The sequence below is a fragment of the Gordionus sp. m RMFG-2023 genome, chromosome 3 (genome assembly GCF_954871325.1).
Source record: "Gordionus sp. m RMFG-2023 chromosome 3, tfGorSpeb1-WG-v2, whole genome shotgun sequence".
Taxonomy (NCBI): domain Eukaryota; kingdom Metazoa; phylum Nematomorpha; class Gordioida; order Chordodea; family Parachordodidae; genus Gordionus; species Gordionus sp. m RMFG-2023.
Genome location: NC_088777.1, coordinates 52759749 through 52779044, shown reverse-complemented (window position 1 = coordinate 52779044; position 19296 = coordinate 52759749).

Sequence of the window (19296 nt, the reverse complement as noted above, 5' to 3'; positions counted from 1 at the left end):
TTTAAAAATAAAGATTTTAAAAGATATAAGCCACGAATGTAGTCGGGTTATAAGTATTTACCATTGTGACTGCTTCGTTAGTGATGTATCTATAATCACTAAAATTATAAATGTGAGTTTCATTGGATAACAATTGCACCCCGTACGTTAAATTCGAATTGATATCTTCTTCAGCGAAAATATATTTTAATGATTCAGGATTCGTATCTATATAGAACTAAACTATTAAATTAAAAGTTTAATTAGAGATATATTTTTTAGATTTCTCTTTAAATTACCCAACACTTTAAATTCATCATTTCAAAATATGTTAAATTTAAAATTATACTTTCTACTAATAAAAGCCTCGATTTCACAGATTTTAAAAAGGGCAAATTCAATATTTTAGTCATCTCAAGATTTTTCTAAATTATGGCAAAAAGGAAGAGTCTTTTTTTGGGAAAATCTCATTTATTTGGTAATATTTATTTTAAACGTTTGTTTTTAATACAACGGCAATTAAAATTTTAAAAAACATTATAATTTCATGCAAAAAAAAAACAACATATTTTTAATTTACATTTATCAAAATATTGCATAGAAATATAATTTTTTTTTATTACCGTAGCGTTAAATGCCTTTAAATTAATTTCAAATCGTTTAAGTATTCTTTATCAAGGAAATATCTGTAATAGAAATGTGAACGATTATTAGATAGCCTTTGTGACATCTCCCAAATAACTAAACCGTTGACCATATTCAATGAAGCATCAGTTCGATATCTTTATTTTTTTATGATATATTCATAAAATAGGCATTTCATTTATAAATTAATTACACTTAAGTAAGCCGATTTGTATATTTTTCACGATAATTTAGATTACATTTGAAATCTAATTTAAATTATTTATTTTTTTAGATTTAAAAATGAGTAAGTGAAAACTAAGGCCATTTGGTGTAATTTTGATCATAAGCTTAATATGTTCGAAAATAATTGTCATACAAAATATGACAAATACATCAATCCCTTACCTATAATATACATTCAGAAATGTTTTAATATTTAAAATTTTATTCAAAATCTCTTTTAATAAAAGTCAGCTAAGCCCTGATAATCTACAACCTGTAAGTTTTCCATGGATAAATATTAAAATAATATAAAAATGACACCTTTGAATTAAATATAAATTTTAAGATTGTTAAAAAAAATAATATATTGTTTATAATTTCATTTCATTATTAATAAATGATTTTTATATTGTTAATGAATTCTGTTTCTGTATAATAAAAATTTAATAAATCTTAAGTTATTATTATAGAATAACCTCAATATTATATTTTTAAACACAAGACCTATATGTATAAAGCTTGTCAAGTATTAAAAAATGGTTTTAACTTTCCTATAATGAGTATTGGTATTTTATCATTCCAAAACTAAATATACCATGATAAAACCTAATGTCGCGATTTTTATATATTTTCCTGAAAAACCCTCATTTTTATCATAGAAATAAATAATAGACGAGTGTTATAAAATAATTTTATGACACAAATATATATTAGAGAATGCTCTTAACTTCTAGATATTACTGATACTATAATTAAATCTAATAACTAACTAGTTCCTACGCCAACTACTCTAAGATATATTTTATAATTTTCTATTTATTATTTTTCCTAATGATGCCGTCTTTTTTAGTTACTTTCGGTTAAAGCTCTAACAGCTTAATCTTTTTATATAGATAAAAAATTATAAAATTTAAATAATGGTAAAACCTAATCAAAATTCTAACCGTGAAATTCCAAATAAAATTTACTAGTTAAATATAATTTTACAATTATAATGATAAAAAAAATTGAAAGATATATATATGTAAATTAAACTATACTTAAAAGTATCGAAGTGTATATTAAAGTCGTAAACCTTTGGATATTCCAGTATACAGAAGTCTACCAAAATATAATATAGGTATAATTAAATATTATTGGAACTTAAATCATTTAACCTATAGATAATGTTATCTGTACCATAGAAATTATCCACAATATGAGCATCTTGTATATAAATTTTCTTTAAGAATTACAAAATATTTTAAAATATTATTTTAGATTATTTATTTTTTAAATTAATTTTAGCTAACAGTTCAATAACTGCTTAGAGAATTTTATTGTTTATAAACAAAACAATTTAAATAGTACATTCACTTTAACTAAACGAAATTGTTTATTATAGCAAAATTTATTAATTTTTTTAGTAAGTTATATTTACCATTTTTAATTTATATTTTATTTATAATTAATAAGATTAAATTTATAATTTTAAAAATTTATCTAAGAAATTGGAGATGGGCTGCTAAAGGAAATCCCATTATAAATTATTAAATTTTTTTACTTATTTTAAATATTCAAAAGCATCTGATATTTTGTTTTAAATGATATATTTAAGAAAATCGCCACTGATAATCTCTTCTTACTATTATTCTTCTATCTAAAACATAAAAATAATAACTAAGGGAGACCGGCTACATGCAATCCTAAAAGGCAAACGTCAATAAAATTATTAAAACTACTCGATAATATTGAATGAATAATATTTCATTTTTATTTCACTTATTTACTTTTATTGCTATACCTAAAAATATATTTTTTTAAAAAAATTATATATTAATTTTTGCCGAAAATAATACTTGGGAAAACAGGATCTAGACCCGGAGAAGGATGAGCTTACCCGTGATTCATTATTGAACTAGCTAATATTGATTATTTAGAGGGTTTCATCGGATCCGTTTTAAAATATTTAAGAGTTATAAAATTAGATGTGAGTGTTTTTCCCGCAAAAATTATATTTATATTTTAAATATTTAAAGATATTAGAAAATAAGAATAATTGTTTCAAAATTTAAATTATTCTTTATATATGTAAGTAATAACAGCATAAAAATTAATCCATCTACTTCAAAAAACTTATTCAAGCATATAATTAATATATCTTCTAAGAAATATTTTTCATTCTAGATCTTTATTGTCATTTTAAAAAACTATATAAAAAATATAAATTTTTGAATTAATTTTATTGGGACTTATTTTTGGGAAATAAATTTAGAAATGTACCTTTTTTGTTATAATTAAAGATAGATGGGTCTTATTATGACATAAAAAATGAATATATATATCTAGATTAGATAAACCTTAAATATAATTTTTATACAAATTTATTAACTATGATGACCTTCGTATTTTGTGAATCAGAAGCTTCATATCTTTAAGTGGTATCTTAAATATTGTCAAATTGTAACTAAATTCGCTTTTATAATATTAAATAACGGATGTATATATTAAATCTGCGATCAAAAAGACTTGGTTGATTAATGTAAAGGGCTAATAATATTTATATTTATATTTTAATTTTATTCATTATTTTTTTTTACTTTTGCTTAAAGTGGTTGTAAAGTTAGGCAAGCCAAAGACTACATATGATAAATTTCCATATCAGTATTAAAAAGGAAATTTAAGTATTTTACTTGGGCTTTTATTCTGACAATCTTGTAGAATTATATTAACCTTAACTGAAATGGGAATGTAACTTGAATTGTTCAATAAGTTTTAAAATATGGCTCTCAATTTTTTGAATCGATTTTTCAAGAAACCTTTCACAATTATATATGATTCATGTAATTCATAAATTTGAAGCGATTTTTCGTAAAGCTGCATAAATCTTAGCTATTAAAAGAATTAGATTAGCAAGAATAAAAAATTAAGGTTATTTAGATATTCACATTTGTGATATCATCATCAGTGATATATCCTTAATCGCGAATATGATAAATATTAGAATTATTCGATATATAGCGTCCCATAAGATATATTCAAACTGATATCCTCATCGGCAACGATAGCTTGTAATAATATAGGATTTGTGCCTATATATAACTTGTTTAATACAAAATACAAAACTCAATAAAAATGATAAAAATACAGATAATTACATGAGTATTTTTTTAAAAATATATTTATTTTACCGTGGCGTTAAGAGCTTTAGTAATTAATTTTAGATCGTTTAAGTATACTTGTTGAAGTAAGTAAGTGGAATACAAAATGGGATCATGAAAAAATAAAATTTACGGCATTTCCCAAATGACTTGACCTTTGACCAAATTCAATGAAGCGTTAGTTCTATATCTTAGAATATTTTAAATAATGTAAATAAATTTTCAAAAATAGGTGCGTTTATATTGTATTTGAACTAAATACTCTGAAGAGTCGAAGATTGAAGTCTTAAACAAAAATATTCCATTTGACAAAAGTCTACTAAAATATGATATATATATAAATTTATTATAATATTGTAACCATGTTACCTTTAGAAGATGTTATATCTATCGTAGAAAATATCCACAATAGAAACATTGTCTATTTAGATTTAATAATAAATTAAATATTTTAAAACTATTCTTATGTTGTAATTTTTATTTTTTTTTACAAATATTCTTCTAACTTTTCAATGAATTTAATATATTAAATAAGTTCTTATTTAAATTTTTTAAAATAATTTTTAGTACATTAACTTTAATTTAATCTATTATATAAAAAAAAATTGTTTAAAGCAAAATTGGATATATATTTTTTAGTTGTTATTATGTTTTCAATATTAATTAATGCAAAATAATATAAGATGTGTTAAAAACTATTAAATCTGATTGAACGACTCTGAAGTGATTATAAGGATGAAATCATAAAATTATATATTATGTATAGTAAATAATAATTTTAAAAATAGAACCCTAAGTTATTTGGAAGTATATATGAATGCATCATCTTAACCTGGCCCCATCTATCTATATCCGAATCGTAGATGGGAAATATTTTTCATAATCAAAATATGTTAATTATGAAATTAAATTCATTTTTGATTTTCATAATGTTTTTTTTGTTTTTAGAATAAGGTATATAATATGGATAAATAAGAATGTCATTTAAATCAGAATTTTTTTTACAAAAGACTATATTCTGCAGGTTTTCCTGACTACTTTGGAACTTATTATCATTAGGAACAGAGAGTTCCATGCATGAGACTTCCTCTATGCTTCTAATACCAAGAAGGATATTTTAAACTTCACAAGACTTAGATAATTACGAAACGTTGTCAATATCTAGGAATATATATATTTAGACTACATTCACATCACTTTAGCGACTTTTAATGAAAAACGAATGTGCGACCCATAAGCTTTAATCTGGGGATCTTAAGATCTATACCACCATCAGTTTATTGTGATTTAGATAATAAAATGATTATGTTTCCGAACAGGGCCCATTCTTGTCTTCCTAACTTTAACTCTCCTCATACCATTCCATAAGTAAAAATGTTTAATACTCTCTTTCCTGTTTCTGATTTTCTCCCTATTGTTTAAACATTTACCTCTCATTCTCTTATTCCTTATATGTACTTTTTTATGATTTATTTTCCTTTTTCCATTATAGAGCAAGGAATAATGGTGTCAATTTAAGATTATTAGATATAAGGGTAAAATTATATTACTTGCTATGAGGTTTTGCTATAATTTCTTTTAAGTATCTCAAATCTGGATTATATACTTAATAAATAACTTATAAAAATTTTTTTAAAATTACAATATATAATGTTTATTTTTATATAGATTTAAAAAGAAATATTAAATAAATTCAGAATGTCTAAAAAAAAAAATTCTCTACACCATGACTTTGTAAGCTAGCGATAACATTGAACCCAAATAATTAAGGTATTCAGTAAAAATGGATAATTCTCGAGTAATTAATAGCTTAACTATTCTATTGTTAAATTCTGATAAAATATGCCATATTTTGTTATTTTGAAAGCAAATACAATTGAATATCATATCTAAAATATTAGAAATATGAATGCCTATAGAAAAATATATATATTTTAAAAATTTCCCCCTCTTTATATCAAATAAATATCATGAATATTTATATTTTTCTGGTTTTGATGTTTGTAGTAGGATATTATATTATTATAATATTTATAATCAAGGCAATATAATATTTATAATTAAAGCAATATACTATTTATATTTTAAATAATCGCTTTTTATTTGTAAATTGATTTCTATAAAAAGTATAATTATAAAGATTATGTAGAAATGTGTTATTTTAATTAAAATTAGTCTTTCTTTCTCTTTCTTTCTTTCTTGCTCACGGATGATATAAAGTTTTAGACATTATTCGGTCTAGGCTTGAGCAATTTTTTTGACTAATAAGTTATCTGTTTATAAAAATCTGGTCAAATCGAGCCGTTTAACTACACTAAATAAAATGATCAAAAATTCTAGAACTATTATAAGAAAAATAAATATGATTTATGATTTATTATTTTATTATATTAAATAACATAAATATAATCTTATAATTAAAAAATTGTAACAGATCTATCGTAGTACACTCGTATTGTCATCTAACTTAATTTTATGGTAAATAAATCATAAGTGTAAACTCTTTTATTTAATGTAATGCTTAAAAAAATTTAATCAGATATTTAATACGAATGGCATTTATATTAATTATCTACTTTTAAAAGTAATATATATTTCGATTTTTCAAAATACTAATTTATTTACCTAAACTAACAGTTTTGCAGAGCGAACTATTAACGTAGATTACTTTTTATGATACATCGCTAAAATGTCTCTCTGAAATCGAGACTATCTACTAATATTGTTGTCAATTTTTAAAAGGGCCAATATAAAATTCACATAAGAATAGTTTATCTTATAATAATAATTTGTTTATTTAAAAATATATTAAATATTATTATTGTTTTCTAAAATTGGAAAGTTTTGGAGATCGAAGAAAAAAAAATATAGAATTCCTGGTTCTCCCCTTCCTCAAAATATGGATAAACAAACAGAAACAAGATTTTAAATATTTGATTGGATTAAAATATTTAAAAAAATTTAGTGAAAATAACTGATTTTAGCTATAATTATTTTATATTTTAAAAAAATGACGATTTTTTTTGGAAAATCTGTAGAAAGCTTAAAATATCGGAAGAAAGCGTGAATTAATGTTTCATATTTTTAAGTAAAACTAAAACAAATAATCGTGAAGATTATGGCAAAATTGGAGGTGGTCTGTTATAAAATAATTTGAATGATGGGTTGCCCAGATGTTAGGGATGAGTTTGTTCCCTGCACCAAATATGTTACTTCTCAAGAATTAGATTAGATCATTTCTTTCTAGTTAGATTTTACTATTTATGTAATCCAAAATTTTATATCTTCATTTATGCTTTTACACGAATTTTTATTTGTAATCTCGAAACATATTTCTTAGATGAGAGAATGAGATGAGTTTGTAGCTTGTATACAATCATTGAGATCGTGAGTTATTCTAGAAAAAGTATTCATTAATATAATAATAGTCAAAGTTTTATTTTTAAGCGTTTATTATGTTTTAATAAAAAATGGTTTTAAAACAAATATTTTAATTTAAAAAAATTAATTTAATTTATTATATTTTTTGTATAAAAAATTTGTTATAATTATTTTTTCTACTTTTTTGGATTATTTAATTTAGTACATTAGATTTTTTTGACCTTAAACTCCTCTGAGTATACCTTCTCTGTCGTTAATATCCGTAGAAAAATACCCAGGACAAAGCACAAGTAAAACTTCTCCGTACAAAATTATTTAAATTTTGGTTAATAAATTCTATCGCATAAATATATTTAAAAAAATCGTCAGTTTTATTAAATCTAATATTTTAGTAATAATTATGAATTAATTTTATTCCAAATAAATTAAATAAAATTGGCATAAATAATCAAGAATTTACCCAATAGAATATAACTAATATTTTTATTTTAATTTAGGAATTTTCTATTTTTGCATATCATTTTTTTCAATCTTATTTCTTTCAGAGTTCCACCTAATGATAATTTTTTTGATTCCTTATTAATTTTGTTTTATTTAAAATATATAAAATTTTAATAATTTATATTAGTAATTCCTTTCAGCCCATCTCCCTTTTCTTTGATAAATTCTAAAACTATTGTTTTTGGATAAATTTTATCTTATAAATTATTATTATAATATAAATTAAATTAAATTGCTAAATAAAACGTACTAAAAAAATATTATAAATTTTGCTATAAACAAATTTTGTATAGTTAAAGTGAATGCACTTTATAAATTGTTCTTTATAAAAAAAATAATTAAGCAATTTATTGAACCTAGAATTAATATTTAATTAAAAATTTAATAATTAAAGAAAATTTATATACAAGATGCTTATAATATGGATAATTGCTATGGTACAGATAACATTTTCTACAGGTTAAATGATTTAAGTTCCAATGATATTTAAATATACATATATCATATTTTAGTAGACTTCTGTCAACTGGCATATCCAATCGATTACGACTTAAATTTACACTTCAATTCTAATGAGTATGATTTAATTTTACATACATATCTTTCTAACCATCATTAATTTATTTTTAGCATTCTAATTATTAAAATAAATATTCAGTTTGGTTGCTAACTACGTATTTTATTTAGAAATTAGTTAACATTGGAATTATGATTAGGCTTTACCATTTTTTAAATTTAATAATTTACTATTTCCTTTATAAAGTTTTTGTTGTTAGAGCATATCAATATAAGTTAAAATTTATAGCATTCTATAATATATTTGTGCCATAACTTATTTTATATGCCTCCATCTATTTTTTATTGATATAAAATTAATTTTTTCAGCTATTATCAACAATTGCGATATTATGTTTTGACATAGTATTAACAGTTTTGAAATGATAAAATAGTAATACTCTTTATATTAAAGTTAAAACTCTCTTTTAAATATTTTGACAAGCTTTATAATTATAAGTCGCGTATCTAGAAATATAATATTGAAAGTATTCTATGGGCAATTAAATTGTGTTTTACATATATTATATATCTTATTAATTTTAATAATGCAGAAATATTCATTTACAATATTATAAATTAAAATCATCATTTAAATTTAATACCCATATGTATCATTAAAATAATATTTTACTTGGCGCTTTTGAATAAAATTTTAAATAGTAAAAATTTCTGAATGTATATTATAGGTAAAGGTTTGATGTATTTCATATTATTTGGTACGACTATTATTTAACAGTTACGAAAAAAAAAATATACGAATCGGCTTACTTATTTGAAGTATAATTAGATAATTTGCAAAAATGAAATGCATATATTATGAATGTACATAAGATTTATATTATAATAAAAAATAAAGATATAGATATAACGCTTCGTTGAATATGATCGACGGTTTAGTGATTTGGGAGATGCCACAAAGGCGATTGCATAATCTTTCACATCATTCCTATTACCGTTATTTCCTTGATAATGAATACGTAAACGATTTGAAATTAGTAACTAAGGCATTTAACGCTACGGTAATAAGAAAATTATTTCTATATGAAATTTTGGTTAATTTAAATTAAAAATTGAATTTAATTTGCATGAAAATATAATGTTATTTAAAATCTTAATTTAGATAAAAAAACGGTTAAAAATAAATATAAATCACTTAAGAAATATTATTTTGAAAAGTGAGAATCTCTAATTAAAAAAATAATCGTTTACAGGGTTGAATTCCATATATCTATAATTAAATTAGAGCCATCGATATTTTAAAATTTACACTCATTTTTAATATATGACTTGTTATATTAGATATATTTTATAATTGCATGTAAAATTTATAAAAATAAATATTATAATTTTTAAAAAAAAAAAAAAAAAAAAATTTAATAATGTGTAGTTCTATATTGATACGAATCCTGAATCATTAAAAGATATCCTCGCCGTAGAAGACATCGAATCCAATTTAACATATGGGATGCTATTTTTATCCAATGAAACTCACGTTTATAATTTTAATAATTATAAGTACATTAATAACGAAACAGCCACAATGGTAAATATATTTAGTCCTTCTAAATTCGTAACTTTTATCTTTTAAATTATTTTTTTTAAGTTGCGATTTTTACAACCATACATGGGATTACTTGAAGTTCATGAATCCCACGAATCATATAAAATTCTTAAAGGTCCTTTGAGGAACCCATTCTCAAAATTATTATCCATGTTATTTGAATATAATATTGGTTCAAATCCTCATTTAAGTCGCAAAGTTAATGTCATCCTGCAAAATTGTCAAAATAACAATAGTAAAATTATTTTAATTCTATTTTTTTCTATTATTTACTATCCTACGTAGGCCTTGGTTTAGCCAACTTTGATTCAAGCTATAAAAAAAGTTAATTTAAAAAAAATACATTTAAGTCATTCATATAATAATCAAATTGTCATTCAATAGCAATTTATATAGATGAACAATGTCTTTTTCATTACGTGTCAGTTAAAGGAATTTACAATTTGGTTATCTCCATAGGAAATGAGACAATCTTTATAAAGTTTATTAAAAATATAAATTTGATAAATATTATAGCAAAAATTTTTTAATAGAAATCTGCCTTTGTATCCCTTTAGTAATTTAGTATTTCCTAACTCGTACTTTATTGATTTAATATACACATCCGTGATTAAATATTATTATGATGGACATGCTTACAATTTAAACATATTCCAGATACCGCTTGAAGATATGAAAAAAGCATTAAAATATTGGAAAAACTTTCATATTTCAGAAAATATGACGGTAATATTGATTTAATTTTTAATAAATAAAAAAATTTATCATTGGTCCATAAAGCTAGTTATATTATTTATTAGTTAATAGCAATAACGAATAGATAATATTTTCTGCACATCATTTGAGCTTAATAAGGCAATCGCTTATATTTCTTTATTAATTGGCAAATTAACGCAATTTATTAAAAAAAAATAAAGTTATAAATTTTTAAAGAGTATAGTCTCACTAGGTATAAGATCTTCATTAAAATGAAGTTATTTTATTTTAAATACATCACCTAATAGCTTTTAGTTAGTTTAATATAAATATATAATAATAATATAAAATTATGTTTCTACCAAAAATATTTTTAATAAAAATAAAAAAATTAGATGATAATACAGGTCAACTCTAATAGATCTGCTCTTCTTTGCACTATAGTGTTAATCTGCATCAATAATGGTTCAGAATTTCAAATTTATCTAGGAATGAATCAATATGTAATGAGGAAATGTATTATTAATTATAAAGATCAAATTCCCCATTTTTTAATTTAACTTTTCAATTTTCCAACTAATCTTACTCTTTATTACTATTATATTCAAATATTATTTAAGGCAATTGTTGAACAGAACAGTGCATTTTTGACCCTGGAAATTCATAATAATGACACTGTCGAGAATATTATACAAAATAATTCTATAATTTATAGCATAATGTGTTACGTGAATTTGTCAGAGGATGAAGATCAGATCATAAATGTAACAACATTTTCTACTTGGAATGTTACGAAACATCTCTACTTATTGCATAAAAAGAGTTTATTAACTATATTATAACTGATTTTAATGTTATTATAAGGATATCATCATTTTAAATAGATTTTTACTATGTTATATTTATATTAATAAAATATTTGCAGGAATGATCTATTATTAAATTAATTGAATGATTCTAATATCTTAGTTACCCATACATTTATTTTTTTTAGCTTTACAATATATTTATATGTTAGAAGAAAGAAAGAAAGAGAAAGAAAGAAAGAAAGAAAGAAAGAAAGAAAGAAAGAAAGAAAGAAAGAAAGAAAGAAAGAAAGAAAGAAAATTAAAACTTACATGATAAAATTACAAAGTCAAATTTAATCATTTTTTCCAGGCAATAACGTCTGCCCGTTTAGCTATGTCTCATGCACCTGTAATCATTCTTGAGATATATTGACTCTCTTATAAGTTAAAATAAAGATCATTTTAAAATTTTATTGAGATAAACCGTGGCCTGTAATCTAAAACTCTTAGCCTTGTAATCATATTTAAATGGAGTATTTTTTTCTAATATAAAGTTATTTGTTTAAGATTTAACGATAATAAAATTTTAATATCTCTCTTTATTACACATTCAATTTTTCTAAATTGACCCCATTATAATAAATATTTAAAATAATGTCATAAATTTAATACCACCGATATCTTTTACAAAACAAAAAAAAATATGAATTAAAGAATATTTCCATAAATCATCCATTTTTTTCTATATCTTTGGGTTGTTTTTTATTTGTGTTGCAATCAGGGACCCGAACCGTTAGTTATAACGGTTCAGTTTGGTTACGGTTCAGTATGTAAATAATTATAGTGGTAAACTTTGATTTATTATTAATATATCCTATGATATTATTATATGAAAAAATTATGTAATTCATTATCATAAAGTTTATTATTTTATTTAAATGTCTATATAGATTCCGCTCATGTGATGTAGTAGTGAAATGGCAGGATTTTTTAAAACATTAACCAATATTTTTTGGATAAAATATTGGATTAGCCATCTTTAAAAATCGATCCCCTTGTCACACTACCCCATAGTGCTGGGACTCTATTTCTAAGAGACATAATATAACCATAAGTAGCAGCTTTTATAATAAATTTTAGGTGGTGATTCTCCAGGCTTTGCGTCTACCATACCTTTTGGCAACCTACTCATTGCCTCGAAAAATACCAATAATCTCTACCTTTACATGCCTTGTCGTCAAAATAATATCCTAAAGAATTAAACATTATGCTTCTCTCATTTTGAGTCCATTTTAACTTGGCGCAGAAATCGGTGGTTGTGAGGCTTTGAAACACTTAAGTCGTATTCATTTAGAAAATAATCTTCTCAAATTAAATCTCGATTAAGATCAACTTCTCCAATGCCTTTAATACTCTGTCTCGTAATTCTTTCTTAAAGTATTCGGGCAGTCTTTTCCTCGGATATAGCAAATTTTTCGCCTTTTGCTATGAATATCCTTCCACTTTACAATTCCATTCTTATTAAATTCCCTCCAGATTCAACAGGGTTATCCTCTTGCACCTTTGATATTTTAAGTCAGTAATATATTCAGGCAATCAATGCCTCCTGCTCCCTTTCTCACGAAGTCTAGTACCTAGTTCTTGGTACAATCACTGGCTGATTCATTGAGATCAATAAAGAATTCGATACCTAGAGATCGTTTCTTCTTTATTATTAATTCACGATAGAGCTAATCAGAATTCATGCAACTAATGTCATGAATTTAACAGCCACAATTAAAAGATTATTAATCAACTAATATACTTAGGATCTTCCGATTGAAAAAAATTAAGCCGTTTTCACTTTTCCACATTCAACTCTTGAGACTTTGCAAGTTGGATGATATCGCTCCGAATTTTCTATTATATAACTTATTTTCTTTTGAAAAACGTTTTTAATATTCCGCGCATTCTTTACGCGCTAATATTGAAAATTAATTTGGCTATTTTTAAACAGAATATATTGCCGGTAAAATAGGATTTTTAAATTTAAAAAAAAATCCTGATTTAAAGGTGAAAAAAGCAACACATTGCCGGAAAAAACACATTGATGTTAACATATATATATCATTGTATAAAAGAATAAACTTTAAATTCTTTGGGAGTTTTAGGATAATTGTTTAAATTATCTAATCATTCAAGGCTTACCTATATTTTTTTTAAATCAGAATATGATTCTTATCATGGATGAATTTTACAAAAATACATGTTTGAATAAGAATTAAAAATGTAGTTAAAATATAATATTAAACATTTTAATTGATAAATCGATATTTTAATCTGTAACTCATAGATAAGAAAATAGTGGTCAGCGGGTAGAGGGCGGACATTCAAAAATAATACAGGTGGGAGTGGTAGGAATTCCTACTTGTTATATTTAAAATTAATTTCCTTCAAAGATAAAGACAGACGATGGGGGGTGGGAATCTTAAATATTAAATAAATTTGAAATCGAAAATGACAACTCGCTTCGGCGTATGCCAACTATTTAATAAGGGTAATCATTTTAAATAAGGGCAAATTTAGCCCCTTATATATTCCTCAAGGTTGGATTATATCATTTCTTTACAATTATATTTTACGATTTATCATACAAAATTTAATATCATCATTTATAGCTTTTACACTGACTTTTGTTTGTAAAATCTCGAAAATATATTTCTTAAATAATAAAACGAAAGGAATTTAATAGTTCATTAAATGTAGCATGTTTACAATGGTTTGGCGAGGTCGTGAGTAATTTTAGAAAATATTTATAATGTACAAATAATCAAAGTTTTATTTTCAACATTTATTATGTTTTTATAAAAAAATTGTTTAAAACAAATATTTTAATTTTTTTTAAAAAATAGTTTGAATGAACGTACTTCTTTTAGATTATAAAAATTTAATTACTCTAAAATATTTATCTTTTATTTTTGTTTAAAAAAAGTTTTTAAATATTTTTCTACTATTGTGGATGATTAATTTAGTAAATTAGATTTTTTTGGCCTTTTAACTCGAGTATACCTTTTCTGTCAGTAGTGTCCATATAAAAGTGTTTTAAATTTTATTGACATTTTTCTTTTAGAGCTCTCATTTTCCTCGGTCTCCCCTAATGATTATTTTTCTGTTTTAGTTAAGAAAAATATACGAAGAAGATAAAAATAATATTGAAAATTGATTATAGGGTATCATGATCAGCGGCGATTTTCTTAAATTTTAATATAAAATTAGATATTTTTGAATATTTAATATTAATAAAATTTTAATAATTTAAATTGCGTATTCTTTTAGCAGATCATCTCTATTTCTTCGATATATTTTTAAAATCTTTTGTTTTATAAATTTTATTATAAATTAAATTAAATTTAAAAAAGGTTATACGAGGTGTCCTAGGTGTGTCATCTCGGTCCCCTGTTGATGACGTAATATGCCATGTCTGAAGGGATAGAAGTGAGATTTAGAAAACAAATCTCACATTAAGGGAGGTTGAGAGATAGTCCTGTTATATGAGAGAGATTCTCAATGATGAGGGGGGTAGAGCTGATTGTAGAGAGGTTGGCCGAGACTATGCCGTCATCAAGATACCAGGATTTAAGGTAAGGTTAGATTTAGATTGAGTTTCCTGGATTATCTTGTGGATCCCGATGCAAAAGAGGGCTGGGCCTAAGGAATCTCCTTGTTGAATTCCATCTTGAGATTCGATTTTATCGAATTTTAAAAAAATATGGTTCGAATAGCTGTGGAGGATGTAAGTAGAGTATTCGGGATATTAGTGAATACGGGAACGAAGTGTTGGCGTTTTATTGTATTAAATGCATTGTTGAAATCCAGTTTTAGGACCACGTCAACAGGAATACTATTAGCAATAGTTAAACGAGCAAGGTGAGCGGAAATTTCAGAGCCTCCATGACCACCCAACACTATTGGAAGTGGCGACAGGAATGAAGTAATAGATTCCTTTATTCCCCAACAGCAATTGGGCGAATACCTCCGTCCTTTTTTCGAGGGCTATAAGCGGACAAAGAGAATAGGAATGATAGGTGATGGAAGGGGTCCATTAAGAATTATATTTAGTAACCTGGTAAGGTTCTGTAAAAGGGCTCTACATGAAATGTTAAGTTTTAAAATGTCTTGGATGAAGATGGCACGAATGCCTTCAAGGCCGGAAGAGTCTCTTTTGAAATATCTAACAGCTTTGATTGTCTCATCGGTGTTGATTTCGGGAGCTATATGGTCGTTTTGGCTTGAGAAGGCAAATTCCGAATCACATATGGGGTCTTTAGAAACAAGTTTCTAAGGTGGACTTATTGTTTGGAGCTAAGGAGTCTTCAGTGGTCACAGCCCCAGAGGGCTGAGTTTATGTTAAGGCTGTTTATTTTGTTTCTACGGGAAATGGGAAGTGGATTGTATTGGTAGGTTCGGGGAGTAGGGGTTTGTATAGAATCAGGGTTAAAGAGAGATATTGATGTTTTATATGTTTAGATAAATAAAATATTTTTATTATCGGGGATTTTAAGGGTGAAATTGGTAAAACATTTCAATTGGATGGGTTTCCAGGATTGTTTACTGTTAATAGGATTAACTTGTTGAAGGAATCTGCAAACGAATTACGAGTACCCCGTGGTATGCGAATTTTACATCAAAAAGTGGAACAAAATGAGATATTATTTATTCAATATTATCAAGTAGTTTCAATTTTATTGACGTTTGACTTTAAGGGCTAACATGCTTCATTTTTTTTTGTTTTATTTAAAAGAATAAAAGAAAGAGGAGAAAAAGTATATCATTGAAAATTGATTATGGGTGTTACATATTCGTAACAATTGATTTTTTATTGTGTTAGCGTTAATATACTTGTTCATTTAAATAATGAGGTTTATTGGCGATAATGTTAATTTGATAAATATTAAATTAAACTTTGATATTATGTAAAATGAACATATAAAACTTTTATTTGTTGATATATATAGATTAATTTACCAAAGATATTTTTTTTATAATAAACAAAAAATACAATTTAATAAAAAACTAATCTGACTACATTCGACTTATATACTACCGAGGACAAGACATTCTAAATACTATTACCGACTACCAGCAAGATCATAAAAATTCTCAGTGCAAAACCCCTATTAGGGTATCGTTATCAGCGGCAATTTTCTTAAATTTAAAATTAGAAAAAAATATTAGATACTTTTCAATATTTAAAATAAGTAAAAATTTCAATTGGGAATTTTTTAACATCTCCCAATTCTTCAATAAATTTTATTTTTTATAAATTTTATCTTAATTAATTATTAATATAATATAAATTAAATTAAAAATGATAACTACAAATGTACTAAAAAAATATAAATTTTACTATAATAAACAAATTTCTTTAAGTTAAAGTGAATGTACTTAATAAATTGTTCTGTTTATAAAAAAATTAATTTCTCTAAGCAATTTATTGGTGTGTTAACTAAATATTTAAAAAAAAATTTAATAATCTATAATAATATTTTAAAATATTTTGTGGTTTTTATAGAAAATTTATATACAAGATGCTAATAATATGGATAATGGCTATGGTACAGATAACATTTTCTACAGGTTAAATGATTGGAGTTTCTATAATAAAAATACTTATATCATATTTTAGTGGACTTCTGTCAAATGACATATCCAATGGTTTACGACTTTAATCTGCACTTCAATTCTACTGAGTATAGTTTTATTTACATATATATATAATTTTCTAACCATAATTAATTTTTTTTTATCATCATAATAGTAAAATTATATTTTCATAATGGTGAGGTATTTTGATAACTAGTGAATATATTTTTTGGAATTAGTTTATATCATTTTTTAAATTTTATAATTTAATATTTGCTTTATAAAGTTTTCGCTGTTAGAGCAATTGCCGAAATTAATAAAACGGTATCTTTAGAATAAATAATAAATAAAAAATTATAATATATTAGAATAGTTGGCATAGGAACTTGTTAATTATTAGATTTAATTTTAAAACTAGCAATATCTAGAATTTAACATTTTGAGCATTCTCTAATATATATTTGTGACATAAATTATTTTATATCCGTCATCTATTATTTTTTTTTAATGATAGAAGTTTTTTTCAGGAAAATATATCAACAATCGCGATATTAGGTTTTATCATAGTATTGAGAGTTTTAAAATGAAAGTTATAAAATATTAATACAGTTAAAACCATGGATGCGAACCCGAAAATTTTTTTAAAGGGGTTAGGTTAGGGTTTGGTTTAAGGTTTTAAAATAATAGGTGGTACAATTTGGGTACAAGCATTACAATTATAGGTCTTTAAAAATATAATATTGAAGGTATTCTATAATAATAACCTAAGTTTTAATAAAATCAAGGAAATTAAGTGCGTTTTCTATATATTATGTATCTTATATATTTTAATTATACATAAATAAAATTCATTCAATATTATAAAATACCTAAAATGATAATTTAAAATTACCTATAATATAGTTTCATTTATTATTTTACTTGGCGATTTTGATTAAAATTTTAAATATTAAAACATATCTGAATGTAAATAATAGGCAAGGGTTTGATGTATTTCCTGCTATTTTGTAAGACGATTATTATAGGACATATTAAGATTCTGATCAAAATTACGCCAAATAGTGTTAGTATTCTCATACTACTTATTAAATCTAAAAAAAATTATAAATTAAAAATTTACAAAAAGAAAATGCGAATATTATGAATGTATATAAGATTTATATTCTAAACAAAGATATAGAAATAACGCTTCGTTGAATATGGTTGACGGTTCAGTTATTTGGGAGATGTCTCAAAAGCTATCTATTTCACATTTATATTACAGTTATATCCTTGATGAAGAATACTTAAACGATTTGAAATTAATTACCAAGGCATTTAACGCTACGGTAATAAATATGTATAACTATATGTAATAATTTGGTTAGTGGAAATTATAATATGATTTTTTTTGGCATGAAAGTATATTGTTATTTAAAATCTTATAAAAAATATATTAAAACAAATATTACCTAAGAAATGTGCTAAAAAAGATTCTTCCTATCTGCCATCATTTAGAAAAATAACTAGATTGTTAAAATATTGTTTAAGAATCGAGGCTTTTACTAGTTAAAACATAATTTAATATTTTCCTATTTGAAATGATGAATTTAAGATATAAAAATATTCGTTTGCAGGGTTAAATTCTATATTTCTCTTAAACTTTTAAATTAATAATTTTTAGTTCTACATAGATGCGAATCCTGAATTAATAAAAGATATCCTAGCCGAAGATGATATCAATTCGAATTTAACATACGGGAGGCGATTTGTATCCAATAATCACATTTATAATTTTGATATTTATAAATATATTACTAATGAAACAGCTACAGTGGTAAAAATATTTAATCAATCTAAATTTCGTCTCATATAATTATAATCTATTCTATATTTTTAAAGTTACGATTCATACAACCATACCGGAAATTATTTGAAGTTCATGAATTCCACGAATCATATATAATTCTCAAAGGTTCTTTGAGGTACCCATTTTCTAAATTATTATCCATATTATTCAAATATAATCATGGTTCAACTCTCTATTCAAATCCCAAAGTTAATGTCATCCTGCAATATTGTCAAGATAACAACAGTATAATTATCTAAATTCCATTTATTTCTATTGCTATGTATTACTATCCTACAAAGGACTTGGTCTAGCCAACTTTGGCTTTGAAAAAAGTTAATTTTTAAAAAATACATATTATTCATTTATATAATAATTCTATTGTCATTCAAA